This window comes from Parasteatoda tepidariorum, chromosome 6 (assembly GCF_043381705.1).
Source record: "Parasteatoda tepidariorum isolate YZ-2023 chromosome 6, CAS_Ptep_4.0, whole genome shotgun sequence".
Classification (NCBI taxonomy): Eukaryota; Metazoa; Arthropoda; class Arachnida; order Araneae; family Theridiidae; genus Parasteatoda; species Parasteatoda tepidariorum.
The window spans coordinates 86,567,511-86,580,483 of NC_092209.1; the positions used below are offsets into that span (position 1 = coordinate 86,567,511).

Genomic DNA, 12,973 nt, shown 5'->3' on the forward strand with positions numbered 1-12,973 from the left:
ACGAAAATGTTCACGATTCAATTCCATTTTTTGAAAGAGAAGAACTTTTCAATTTACTGTCAACAACACAAATGAAGCTATAATGGTAAATCGTCTGCTGAATTTATGTTTAAAAATATCAAACTTTCGATTAAAATCGTCTGCGGTCGCCTAGCAACACTTACTGTTGCCAAGGCCAGAAATATAAATAGCAACCCTCGTATATTGTTATTAGTATTCTTTTTCAATTTTGCTTTCTTTCTTTGTAAGCATTCTAATTGGATAATTTTATAAAATAATGAAAATATTAAATAAATAGTGGGTAATTTATCTGATATAATTTTAATTACATGTTTCAAAAATCACAGCTGTTAAAAAAAGTATTATCTCTCATAACCCTTCCACGGAACCTTAGGGCTCTGTGGAACACGATTTGGGAACCGCTGCTCTATGGAATTGTGATAAAATTATAAAATTTTACCACATTTATTACCAAACAGCAAGGTAATAAAACCACATTTTACTGTTAATTATACCTTAAGTCATTACTAAGAAGCTTCGAAAAACTTACCGTGTTTTTTTCCGTTCTCATAAAGCCAGAAGCATGGTAAATGTTACCATATTCTTTCTTTAATGCATAATTTCTTATTGTTAGGCTTTCAAACAGCATTAAAACACGCAGTTAAAGTTTAAAAATGAAGTTAGATTTAGGATTTAATCCGTGTATTTCATTTCTGAGCAGCAATGTTTATGCAAGATAGCGTGACATGTGAGAAAGGGGAATAGGTGTTATAGATTAAAATGTGACACTTAGTGACAAATGGGATGAGGAATTCAAAAATATTGAAAAAATGTGACATCTCTCATGATCACCCTCTTAGTCGAAAACTCATCTTAATTATATATTTTATTGTTAAAATTTATTCATTTCTGCTTTTGAGCATGTGAATTTTTGTTTGTCTTTTTACGTCTTTTTTCGTACCTCATTGTTAAACTTTATTCATTTCTGCCTTAGTGCTTGTGAATTTTTGCTCGCATGTTATTTTATATAATTGTTAACATTTATTAGTTTCTACTTTTGTGCTTGTGAATTTTTGTTCGCATATTATTTTATATAATTGTTAACATTTATTAATTTCTGCTTTTGCGCTTGTCAATTTTCGTTTGTTATTATTTTACGTGATTGTTGAACTTTATTCATTTTTGCTCGTGAATTCGCTTATTGTTTTGATCTGAATAATTTTTTATTTTTCTTTGAATGACATCATTTTTAAAACCAGCTACATCATTTCTGTATGAATGTCTTTAAAAAAGAAATGCAATGCATGGTATCAAATTTCTTAGATCAGATAAGTGTCTGATTTACTTCCTCGTCACACTTAAAGATCTTTTATACTCTCGACCGCGTTTTGAGATTCAGAGCAAGACAAACATTAAGATGTATTTTTTTTCCTTTGTTAGATTGCAATTAAAAAATATCTAATTTCTAGAGACCCAAGATTTAAATATTTGCAAAAGAGGTTATTTTTATTTAGAAAAATATAGCTTAAAATAAAGTAAACTCATGCGATAATTTTTTTTCATAAATTCTTTTGTTTAAACTTATTCAATTACTAAAAATTCAATTATTTTATTTGTGGAAAAATATATAATTGTTAGTTTTTAGCATTTTTTAGATATTGTAAACTGCTTTTTATAGCGTTATTTCTCCTTATTTTGGTCAATAATAAGATAATTCTTCTCGATAAAAAATTACCGATACGTATTTTTTACAAGTGTATTTTTACCGTATTTTAATAACAAGCGTATTTTATGGGTGCTGATACTTTTTACCGTAAAATCCGTTTTTACCGAAACATGTTATGGAACAAAAAATCTGATATACAGTAATAATTATCATCAAATGTTACGGTAAAATAGATTTTACGGATGATGTTCTCAAAATACCGGTACTTTATACCGTAATTTGATATGGAATTTTTTGCAGTGTGTGCCAAAATCTGTCCAAAAAGTTACTTGAATCGAATTTATGAGCTTTTTTAAATTTTCTTTATTGTAATTAAAAATTTTGATCAACGAGGGTGAAAGAAACTACATTTCGATTTGAGCAATTACTTTGAAAAAGCGTACAATTAGAAAATTTTTGTAACATATTATTTTATAAGTGATAAAACTGTACTCAATGTTGTCTTACATATTGAAAGCTAAATTATTGGATTTTAAAATAAATACTAATGTTTTGATTGTATGATGAACGATCGATAAATAACAAGACAGTGGCTTTTTCATGCAATTTATTTAATGAAATTCTAAACTATTTCAACGCTAGTTGTACAATGCGTAAAATACAAAATTGAACACTATGATTAACTTTTCAGCTAATCATCCGATTATCAAGTCCTAGATTTCATTCTAAATTATTTGAGGACTTAAACTTAATTGGTTGGTTCTAATGCCACTTGCCACACGGGCAAGCCTGCTTGGTGAAACCGAGCAAATTTAAGGCAGAGTGTGCGATTCTTGTTTTTTCAGTGGCACCATCTATGACCAAGAATTCGACTTCTCCACATCATACGTCACAGCTGTTTATAAGACGGACCCATTCATACATCCATTCATTCATCCACAGATCGTAAATTTGACCTGAATCAGAGAACGATCAATCTCCAATGCTGCACCCCCAGAGGTATTGATTTGTTATGGGAACATGGAGGACTTTTGCTACTCGACAAATTTAACGTGCATCAGTCACTTTACTACACGGGGAGTCTTCGGCCAGCGGGGTTTGAACCCACGATCTCTCGGACATGGTCCCAGCGCCCTACCGACCAGCCTATCTCAGCCGGACTTAACCGTAAATATGCTAATTAATTAATGTACCTAATATTCTAAGTTACGGAATCAGATACAAAAACTAATTTCTTTAATTAAGGATGCCTTTTTTCCCCAATGCATTTGGTTCCTAGATTGTTAAAGTATGGAGGTAGCCGCAATCTGGAAAATATGATTCCAATAGAACTGTCGAATATTTGAATCCCTCTATGTTAACTTACCTTTTTGCGAATTTCAATAAGTCTCGAGAATTTCGTCAGCGAAACGAAATGTTTTTGCATACAATTAGTATAAAATCCAATCGATATTACATTTTTTTCATAAACATATCTAATTTCATCTAGGAATATTGTTTCCATTCTTTAAATAAATAAACGAAATCCAATTTACCAAGCAATAGTTCCCTTTTTTTCCTAAATAATTGAATGCCAAACAATATTTCCATTTTCTTTATAAATAACCGAATTATACTTTACATGTGAACTTTATCAAACGTTTTTTTTTCCTTAGTAACTGGATTCTATTAAATAATGAAATAATATTTTTATACGTAATATTTCCATTTTTTAATATATAACTGAACTCCTTTTTACATTTGAACTAATTTTCCAATTTTTTTCCGTAAATAATCAAACGTTATTGTTTTCATAAATAATCGAATCCCATTTGACATTTGAACTAAATTTCCATTTTCTTCGTAAATAATCAAATGTTATTTTTTCATCAATAAATTCTTTTTATTAATGATCGTTATTATCTTTTTTAATGAAACGAAATTTCCATTTCTATAAATCCTATTTTTTTTTCATTAATAGCCTAATCCCGTTTTACATTTGTACTCAAATTCCATTTTTTTTCATAAATAATCAAACGTTATTTTTTCATAAAAAACCGAACTTTTTTTTATTAATTAAACGAAATTTCCATTTATATTGCTTCTATTTTTCCGTAAATAATAAAACGTTTCTTTTTCATAAAAACCCAACTTTTTTTATTAATTAAGCAAAATTTCCATCTATACTGCTTCCATTTTCCGTAAATAACCTTATTCCGTTTTATATTTGAACTAAATTTCCATTTTTTTTTGTAAGTGATCAAGCGTTATTTTTTTCATAAATAACCGAATTCCATTTAATAATAAAATGATATTTCCATTTTTTTTTCGTAAATTAGCAAATTTCATTTTACATTTTCAAATTTTTAGTAAATGAACAAAGGGTATTTTTTTTATAAATTTCATATCTCCATTTTTCTTAGCAACTAAGAAATCCCATTTTATATTAGCACGATATTTCCATTCCTTCAATTCCAGAATTTCCATTCCAGGAAAACATAAAAAAAAAAGTTCCTAGATTTCTTGACAAAAAAAAAAGTTCGGCTTATGATAATAAGTTTTCACTCAAAAAAAAGTTTTCAAAAATGTTTGCTTGCTAGTAAAAAAGTGCTAAAAGCACAATAATAAACAAAAATAAACAGTACTGCATAGTTAAATAGTTATAAAATACATACATTAAAGAACACAATTAAAAAAAAATATAAGGAGAAATAAATTCTTGTACTGTATAGCAATGACATTCCTAGTAAAATAAAAACAGTAATTCTGGTTCATAAAGCCAAAATATACGGTATTTAAACCATTTATTTGGTAATTTTCTGTTCATATGGTAACGGTTTAATGGAAATTCTGGTTTTCAAAAAATTAGTTCTTATTAACACACATTTAGTAAAAAATATCGAAGTGAAAAGTAAATTTAACCTCATGAATGGTTTTTCTACCTTGCTCTATGGTATTCTGATAAAATTACCAAATTTTACCACATTTACCCAATTTTTTCGATTATTATAAAACCATATTTTTTTTTATTAATTTTACTTAAATCATTACCAAAGTGCTTGGTGTTCTCATAGAGCCAGAAACATGGTTCATTTTACCATATTTTCATAGTTTTGACCATACTTTTTTTTCTCAGTTTACCGTTAGGTGAAAAATTGTATTAGAGTGCACTAAAGCGTAACAAAAAAAATTAATAGGTCTTAAGATTTTGTAGTAAATAGGTGATTTTTGCAGTATATTTGTAATTAAATGTTATTTTTTTCACGAATTAATATGCTTATTTGATTTGTAATTATGTGCCATCTTTAATTTAACTATGTTTAACCATCTTTAACTAACTTAACTTATGTGCTTAATAAGTAAAAAAACTAGTATTATAAAGCAAGTTGGGCAGTAATCTTCATAAATCTTTTAGAATTCTAAAAAAATATTCAAGTTATAAATTAAAAAATGTTATTTAATTATTTAGACATACGTTATCCACATAAAATTAAAAATAAAAATACGTAACTTTCTTATAAAAACTCATAATGCTTCTTAAAAATGATTATAATTAAGTTTAAAAAAGTGTAATTCATTAGCATATGCTATAAGAAAATGTAAAGAAACCCTTAATCACGTTTAATTACAAAAACACAAATAAGTAACTTGAAATCTTTTTGGCGTGATAGCAAAGAATATGAACTGTTTGCAAAGTAAACTCAAAAATTTCATTTATACTTCAAAGAAACTGTCACGCATCTATAAGCAAAGTTATTCCGTGGAAAGCTGTAGCCAACATCTAACTTTTTTTCTCTTTAAAATCGCCAAATGAGGCGTAGTTTTGGAATTCAGCCTTGATGGATGTTGGTACGACTCTTTCCATTTCTACGCATCGAAGCTTCTCTTTTAGTTTATGTATGCTACAAGTATTCAACACATAAAAAAAAACTTTTCTGAAAAGTGTAAGAAGGCTAAGAATTTCTTGTCAAAAATATGTATACCCCTTTTCTTAAAAATGCTCTAGTAATGGAAGGTTTATTACACTAGGAAAGCGAGTATAATTAATTTCGTGTCTAAATATTCCAGTTTGAAATTAATTAAGAGGCATTTTGAAATTAGAATTAAGCGTCAAATTCCACGGCTTGACATGTTGTCAGAGGTGTATGTATGCGGCTTAAACTATTTAAATTGCTTTGATGACTTTAGTATGTTGATATCAAAATTGTTTGCAATCCTTTCTCCTATAATGAATGCTACAAAAAACATTAAAATATTTTTCATAAATGGTGCAAACTTAATTATTTTGAGTTCATTTGTCGATTTCATTTTTAAAAAAAAATTATTACTTTAAAAATGTGTAAAAAAAATGTAGACATAAATTTCAAAATATTTATAATATTTTAGGAAATGCTAAGGGTTCTGCTCGCTGCTCTCACCAATCCCTAAAGTCTGTTGCACTATAAAATTGTTTTCTGACGATAAAAAGATTATCATCCAAATTAAAAACTTTTCAAAAGACAGTCGCATTGTATTAACCCTGATTTGGTTTAACAGATATAGATTAATTTATTGGGATAACGATTGTTTTCTGACGAAAAAAAGATTATCATCCAAATTTAAAACTTTTCAAAAGACAGTTGCATTGTATTAACCCTGATTTGGTTTAACAGATATAGATTAATTTATTGGGATAACGATTGTTTTCTGACGAAAAAAAGATTATCATCCAAATTAAAAACTTTTCAAAAGACAGTCACATAGTATTAACCCTGATTTGGTTTAACAGATATAGATTAATTTATTGGGATAACGATTGTTTTCTGATGATAAAAAGATTATCATCCAAATTAAAAACTTTTCAAAAGACAGACATATTCTATTAACCCTGATTTGGTTTAACAGATATAGATTAATTTATTGGGATAAACACGTAAACATTTTAGTTGGTTACCAATGCTATCACATCAACAAACTTGGTATTACAATCTTTATTTATTTGTTTAAATACTGTAAAAGCTAGTTAAATGTTTTTTCGCAAAAGGAACTATTCAGCTATAGTGTCAAAAGTTAGTTCTTAAATAATGCTTTTGAATTTCAAATAATTATTTTAATTGTGTACGTTGACATAAATTTTTTTTTTTGAAAAAAACAGATAACGCTAAATAAAAGTAAAACTTTTTTTTTATCGTTGATGACAGTAAAACGGAAAGTAAAAATCGTTATTAAAAATTTGGCATAATAAGGTAACGTGGTACAAAATCATTTTATACTATTTGACAGAGGAAGAAAGTATTTTATTTTATAACCGTTGTTGAACAGCCGACCCAATTTTAGGGTTTACGATAATTAATGTTCCACTCCGTAGCCTTGTAATTTTGAACTCAATCCAGAAGATAAAGGAACTCTTGGATCAAGTATGGGGAGAAACTTGTTTTCTTGTGAACTTCTTGATGGAACTAATTCGTATATGCGTAACACGGTGAGGAAAAACTCCGACGGTTAGCCTGACGGCAAGTGGATTCCCACCCATGAGCCGTCTGCCACTGAAGATATTTTAAGTCAGCACTGTGGTCGGTGCGAGCTGGGTGCGAAATTAGTATTGTACAGCCATCGCTGGGATTCGAACCATTGGAAGCCTAATGTTCGATCCCTTGAGCCACCACGGCAAGGGAAAAAAACTACCAGAATATGGTAAAAGTTACGGTGTCTCTACTCAACGGGAACACAAAAAAAAAGCTTGATAATTTTTACTCTATCGGTTCAGTATTGATATTGGTAAAATAAGCAAAAAATATAGTTTTATAATATGTGATAAAATTTGGTAAATGTGGTAAAATTTGTTAATTTGATCATGATACTTTAGAGCATGGCATGAAAATCTTTTTTTTTTATGTGGTTAAATTTACTTCTCAATTTTGTAATTTTTGCGTGTTTATAAGAATTATAATGTTGAAAACTTATTATCAAGTAACCCGTTTCCATACATTCGAATAAATTACAGTTTTTTATTACCAGAATTATGGGTTATCGTTTATCAAGAATGTCACTACAATACAAGTACGGTAATTTTACCATAATTTTTTCCGTGTTTAAAGCAGCAACTTTTTTCCATTTTAAGCCTATAATTTTGAATTATAACAAAATCAAAGACTCATTCAATAATAACAGAAATTATCTTTATTGCAAAATATAAAGAATGAAATATTAAACAGAGATATTAATTAAATATTAGTATTTAACATTGTTAAATATGGGAGAAATGCTGTTATAACTTGTTTTTCATTCGAAGGCAACCAATGGTTTCTGAATCTTTTTCGCTATCTTATGATTGAGTAATGTGATTTTTCAGCGCAATTAATAACGCAAGAAACAGTAAAATGATAATTCTCTTTTGATAGCATATAGAGATATCATAAGTACTCAATCATTTGAATTTGTATTCATTGCTTACATGTAGTTAATGTTTACTATTACGTACGTAAAATTACGTATTAACGTAAATATACGTATTAACGTAATATAAAAATACGTATTAACGTTAAAACGATTAAGTGATTTCATATAAACAATCGAAATACTCAATGAAGAATGGATTATTGATTTGACACAAATAAATTTACAGGTTCCAAAAATCACTGCCAGATTTTAAAAAAAATCCGCGCCAAATTCTCAGAGCTCCATGCACGGGAATAAAATTCTGGTAAAATTCCATACTTTATGGTAATATCATTTCTGGTAAAAAAAAAAAAACTAAAATATGCCGTATTTGAACCATTTATTTGTTAATTTCTCCGTTCATATGACAACAGTTTACCTGAAATTCTGGTCATTCTGGTTTTCATAGTTCATACTACCACACATTTAACAAAAAATTCAAAACTGAAAAATAAATTAACCGAATAAATATGTTTATGCAATGCTCAAAGGTATCATAATAAAATTACAAAATTTTATCGCTTATTATAAAACTCTATTTTATTGTTAATTTTTTTCAAAATCATTATAAAAAAAATAATCCATGCATTCGAAAGTGCTTCGATAAAAATTACCGAGCCTTTTTCGATTCCCATAGAACCAAAAACATGGTATATTTCAGGGCATATTCTGGTAGTTTTGACTATAGATTTGTTTTTTCATTGTGCTTCTTCCACTGAACCCTAGAGATCTATGGAATATCTATGGGGGACTGCGCATCTTTGGCAACGCAGTCCTTACTATAGAATAATTGCAGGAGTTCGGGAAAGGAATAAATTGCACCTTTTCCATAAATGATATTTTCACATTAAACTTTTCTTTTGTATTGTATATCCTCTAAGGTAACTTACAATTTTTCTGAAATGCTACTTGTATTATAGATACCTGAAAGATCTTATTGATAAGAAAGTTGCTGTACAATTTGCTAAAAATGCCCCACTGCACAATTTAAAAATGTTGATTTGTAATTAGATAGGCTTAACACCTTCAATTTATAGTCTAAGCTTTCATATGATATCTTGAAAAGTAACTATTCAACGATACTGACGAATGTTTTTCAATAGTTTTTTTTTATCTCGTTTAAAAATTCAAAAAGAGTAAAAAAAAGCACTACACGTGTTTTCTTACTTATAAGTTGAGTATAACCCGCAGTTATAGCAAGTGCAAGTTAAAATCGGGTGTGTTACAGAAGGTAGAGTTAAAGTGTGTTTTACCTATGGTAATTTTACCTATAGGTAAAATTACTATACACATTTCCTTATTTTTCTGATAAGAATTGTTAATTGAGGTTTCATTTTTTATAGAGCTTGTAAAGAACAACAGAATGATTTCTTGCACAAAAATATGCTTTTAGTAAAAACAACAGAAATTTTTTTTTAATAAGATGCCGAAATTACTGTTAAAAATAAATCACAATTGATAATTTTTTAAGTCTTTCTAACGTCTTGATTTTTAACATCAAAAATGAAAACAGAGTAAAACACAAGAATTATTAAAAATGAAGGCAAGAGTAAAACGCTAGAATAGTTTTAAATGAAAGCACAGTAAATTTCTAAAAGTATCTAATTATTCAACATTACTTAAATGATTACTTAAGAAAAACATAAATAAATCTAAATAACAATGCTAACTTTTTAACACAAGCTTAATTATTACTTGAGGCAATCTAACGAAATAAATAATAACCACAGTGTTGTTAATTAATAGAAATATAACCAAATAAACGTTGCCACATATATTTGATTTAAATCAGATATAATTGGGTAACCTGTAAGCGACGTCACGCGTGTGTATCGAATTTGATTGGCTTCTGAATCAACAAATGATACGATTTACCTACGCTGACGTTACATGCAGGTATCTAACTAAAGTGTCAAATTTTAAACAACTCATGAACAATTTCTGTGAAATTACAAACTAATTACAAAATAGTGATTTATTCTAAATAAAGTAATATTAATCATATTACTCTTCATATACAAAGTTGCTTTGTATGGTATGCAAAATTTTATTTTAACCCGATTTATTCTTCTAAAAGTTTCAGCACATTGCAATACAACAACCTGTAACCCCCCTTTACCAAAAACCCACTACTTACTTGGGGTTAACAATTATTTTCCAGCAGTTTACATCAGTCTTTATTTGAGTGGCAACACCGGATATCACAAAGTTTGTCGTCAAAAAATGTTCTACATCCTTTTTCCGGAGTTATCGAGAAAAGGAAGAGATTATAAAGTAACTTATAGAGTGATAACATATATAACTTATTATAACATATCTACATTCTCTTATAAAGACACTAGAAAGTAAGGTTTTTTTAGATTTTATATAAACAGTTCATTTTGCATGGACTGTAAGATTTAATTTTGGCATAATATATTCCTTTAAAAGTTGGCAACACACCGTGCTAAAACATTCTGTTAACTCCCCTTCTTCCCCAATATCTATGCAACAGATTATTAGGATAAAATCTTTACCATAAAAAAATATCATATTTTTTTGATTAGCAACACAAGCTGCTGTAGACATTAACTTTCTTAGAAGCGATCGAGGTTGGCGCTTTATAGCTTATTTTCGCCAAATACTAATAATCTTAAGTTATAAATTATTCCTCGATTTCCCGCGTATTTTAATTTTGCGGAAACTTTCGTTATTAAAGCTCTTCTAATGCATTAAGTTAGCAACCGCCTGTAAGATCGTGTGTTTTTTTATTTTTTGTGGAGTTTTTAAATTATTTAATTAATGTCTTTTACCTGGAATTTTAATTACCTCGGGCAATTTCGGGAATATTAGTTATGAGAACTATTTTTGGTTATTAAATCATCAATAAATTCTTGCTCGTTCCTTTTGAATGAAAAAAGTATTTTATGGGTAGAATTTTATTTCCCTACTTAGAAAACGTGCAATTAAAGGAAAATAACTGCATGATAAATCTTTTATTTCCCTTTTCAAAAACTATCGTTTTTTATTATAATAAATATAAAATGAAATGAATAACATAACTGTTGTTTCCAAATTTATAACCCCAAGCCCCCTTTTCTTAAACATAACATCACAATTGAACCACAGAAAGTAAAATTTTCTTAAATTAAAAAAACAAAAAAATACCGCATCTTTATGCCATATAATGCGTGAACCACAAAAAATATTTTTCCCAAATTTGAAAAAAGTTACTTTTTGTTTATATTCCAAATATTGAACTTCTGAAATTTAACTCTGTTTCCAAACTTACATAAAGGAAGTACTTTTGATTCATAGAAAATCAAAATATAAATAAATACATAAAGTTACAAATGCAAATTATATTTTCTAACCTACAAAAAATTATCATTTTTATGCATATAATAATAAAAATGAATATTATCTTTTAAGAAACAGATGAATAAAATAAATTGAATTGACATTATATTATTTTAAATGAAGCATCAGCCTTAGACTGGAAGAATTTTTAGCTTTTAAAATTGTACATATAGTTGGGATATTTATATATAACTAATGGAATTTTTATATATATGCTGTTTATGCAATTCCGCAATTTTGAATTGATTTCCATCAAATTTATCTTAAATTCATAAAGAAAAAGAACCACGCTGATTATAACTGCTGATCTAATGATCGGATTTTTACGTGCCAGGAACTAATCGAAATGGTTCGACGAGGTGATCTTATGTATGCTAATTAATTTGAGCAGACTTTATTTCAAAAGATGAAATCAGATACAAAAATATGCTTTCTTTAAACCAACATACATTTTTTTCGATTCGACATATTATGATGCCTGACCCCAAAAATATAGGATGTAGCAGCAACCTCGAAATTAATTCCTGTACCTTGGCCAAGAGAAAAGTCCTATAACTTCGAACAAATTAATGTTTAACTTACTTTTTGCATATTTCGTCATATCTCGAGAACTTTTTTAAGTGAATTGAAAAATTTCGCACACAATTATAAAATTCATTTATCCAAATATAGTGCTATGCAAAATAGAATTTTTAAATTATTTTTATTATTTATTATTTTTTTAATAATTTTATTTAATAATAGTTAAAAAAAGTTTGAATTGTAAGGTACACAAATTTTTACAACATTTGAAAAGATGTAATTTTATTAGAAAAAACACGAAATTTGAACGAAACCGGAATAACAGTTCCTTAGAAAATCGAATTTTAACAAAGTGGTAACTTTAAAATTTAATTTCTGAGGCATCATTCGCCTAATTTTAGTTCAAATTTTGTATTTTTCCTTATAAAATTACATTCTTTAAAATGATGTAACAATTTGTGTATCTTATAATTCAAAATTTCTTCATCTATTATTAAATAGAATGATGAAAAATAATGATTAGTCATTAAAAATTATTTCTTGCTTATAACTCTTTTTCGATAAGCAAACTTTATAATTTTGTGAAAATATTTTTCAATTCGCTTAAAAAGTTCTCGAGATGTGTCGAAATATGCAAAAAGTAAAGTTTAGAGGTTTTAATTTTCTACCATTTCCTTGACCAAACTATGGTGAACACATTTCTCAAATTGCGACTGCTTCCTATATTTTGGTGGTCAGAAGTCACAATTCATCGAAGAAAAAGTACATTTATTCAAATAAAATATATTACTGTATCTGATTTGGGAACATAAAACATCGTTTGCATTTAGATTAAAAATAATTCAAAATAATTCTTTTGTCATTTTTCTATGAGTACATACGTACATTTTTATAGAAATCTTCTTCTGTTTCTGCTGAATATTCAGCATTTTTCAAAGCGAAATAGAATTTTCTTCTTCTGTGCTTGATTGTAAACAAGAAAAAATTGTGTTACTACTTAAAAAATGTACGCCAAGATTGCCGAAAGCAAATTAATTCATGAATGAAGTA

The 12,973-nt window shown here is 27.8% G+C and overlaps 1 long non-coding RNA gene across 1 annotated transcript in view; it reads right to left on the bottom strand.

Annotated features, from left to right (window-relative positions):
• The window catches only part of LOC139425774 (uncharacterized), a 43,758-nt gene extending 33,454 nt beyond the window's left edge, over positions 1–10,304 (bottom strand). The window contains exon 1 of the long non-coding RNA XR_011636918.1: positions 10,200–10,304. This is a non-coding gene — a long non-coding RNA (uncharacterized lncRNA). The remainder of the gene's footprint in view (positions 1–10,199) is intronic.
• Positions 10,305–12,973: the final 2,669 nt, after the last annotated feature.